Raw genomic sequence first — 2,455 nt, forward strand, 5'->3', positions numbered from 1 at the left:
CTACCTCTTTTCGTGTGCGGGTGTTAAACGTTTTCGGATTGGACCGAGACTTGCCATGCGGCCTTGGTTTACTACCGGTAGACCGCTTGTCAAATTTCGTACCATTTGGACTTCGTTTGATACTCCAACGGTTAACCGAGGAACCGAAAAGGCATCGTGTGTGTTGCAGCTCAACGCCCCTCCAAAGTGGCCCAAAACCCACCTAAACCCCTTCCATCTTCTATACCGTTCGATCATGATCGCGTGGCCGAAAACCGCACCTCATTTGGACTCTCCTAGCTCCCTCTACCTTTATATAAAGGTCCCTCTCCCCCAAATTCGCGGTCTAACCCTAGTCTTCCTCTACCTCGCGCCACCGGACAAAGATCCCCACCGCCGGACATGTCCAGCCACCGCCCTCGCCCAATCACAGCGCGCCACGTCAGCGTCTCCGGCCTCTCTCTCCTCCAGCCCCGCCGCCGGCCCGCGGAACCCAGATCGGGCCCGCGCGGGCCCATCTCGTCGCCGCCGCCTGCCCGCAGGCGTCCCGCGTCCCGCCTCCCATTGGGCTCGGCCCCGCCGACCTTCGAAGCCGGTGCCCCGCTCCAGGAGCTCGCCGGAGCTCACCGGCCACCACCACGCCGTCCCCGCCGCCCGGTTACCCGCGCCGCCTCCGCGCCGGAGAGGCCGTCCGCCGCCGCCTGCCCCGGATCCAGGCGGGATCCGGCCCGATCCCGTTGACTTTCTCGGACAGGTCTAAATTTCGTCTAAGTCCCACTATTTTCATGCCTTTTACATCGCATCATAACTTCATCACCGTTGCTCCGATTCGTGCGTGTAGCATATCGAAATGTTCGTCTCAACGAGTACTTCATTTCATCTCATTGCATCATTTTCATTTGAGCTCATCTTGATGCCTGAAATGATGTTGGAAGAGAGCTATGTGATGTTAGTTTCAGATCCGTATCAGCACTTGCACTTTTGTCATTTTTGCCATGATTAATGTGTGCATGCTATGATCCTGAGCTCTACATGTGTTTTGAAGTATGCCATGCCATCTTTACTGGGGTGTATGCCATGTATTTTTGTGATCTTCATGGTGACTAGCACAAGCATGCAAAGTAGCATACTTATTGTTGCTGCTTTCAGGGACTTAGAAATATTCTAAGTCTCTGCCATGTCCTTATTTTTATGCCATATGTTCATGTTGCTACCTAGTGATCCGTGCCTCTTTTAAGCATGGTCAGTAAGGATGTCTTGTAGATATTGTGATGCTCTATCCATCCATGGCTTTGTTTCCATTTATGGAGCACCCTAGCTTGACTCAATCGAGCTCTACTTTTGCTATAAAATGTTCCTGGCAGATTGTTAACATGTTTAGCAATTTTGCCGAGCTTGTTGTTGTTGATCCATACATGCTATGATGTTGTTCTTGCCATGCCTAGCTTCTATGCCATGTCTACTTGCTGGGTGTATGCTTAGTTTGTCATTTCTTGCCTCGTGGTGAGTGCATCGAGCTCGTAAACATGCCTACTTGTTATCTGTTTTGCCATACTCCAGTTTTTCACTAAGTCTGAATCTGTTTATGTAACTTGCTATGTTCACATGGTTGCAATTGTATTTTCTGATCCCTTTTGGCTTATGGTCAGTAAGGGACTTTTGTTGTATGCTTTGAGTAGCTTCATGCCATGCCTTGCTTTTCCATGATATGTTCCTGTAGCATGTAGTTATCGTGCTCTGAACATTGCTTCCTGATGTTAAATTTCCGACTTGTTGTTTTCTCTTAAGTCTGTAACCTGTTATGTTTTGCACTTTTGCCATGCTTGTTTGAACCTGTTATTGAGTGAATTAGCCGTAGCTCAGTGTTCATCTTTTGTTAAGCATCTTGAGTGGATCCCTTCCATGTATTTTGTTGTCATGTTAGAGTGTTGTAGCTTATTTATCTTGATGAATTTAGATGGCTTCGTGCTGTTAATCGCAGATCGGTGCCATATTTGTTTTGCTTACCATTTCCAAACCGTGCATCCGATTCCGGTGATCTTTATATCGATTTTGACCGAAATCAACTCCTCTTTCCAGTGGCACTCTTGTTTTTCCATGTTGAGGCCAGGTTCAATCATTCCTTTTCAAATCATGCATATGCACCGCATACAGCATCCCGCATGTCATGCATTGTTTTGCATCATGTTGTTTGAGCATTGCACGTGGTTGATTGTTCTCCCTTTTGCTTGTTGTTATTGCTTCGGTAGAGCCGGGAGACGAGTACGTGATCGAGGAGCCTGTTGAGTACGCTTACGAGGATCAAGTCAACTCCGAGAACTTTGCAGGCAAGATGAACATACCCTCGAAATCACTTCTATCTTTGCTTGCTAGTTGCTCGCTCTTTTGCTATGCCTATGCTGCGATACCTACCACTTGCTTTATCATGCCTCCCATATTTCCATGTCAAATCTCTAACCCACCTTGTCCCAGCAAA

The sequence above is a fragment of the Triticum dicoccoides genome, chromosome 3A, assembly GCF_002162155.2.
Source record: "Triticum dicoccoides isolate Atlit2015 ecotype Zavitan chromosome 3A, WEW_v2.0, whole genome shotgun sequence".
NCBI lineage: Eukaryota > Viridiplantae > Streptophyta > Magnoliopsida > Poales > Poaceae > Triticum > Triticum dicoccoides.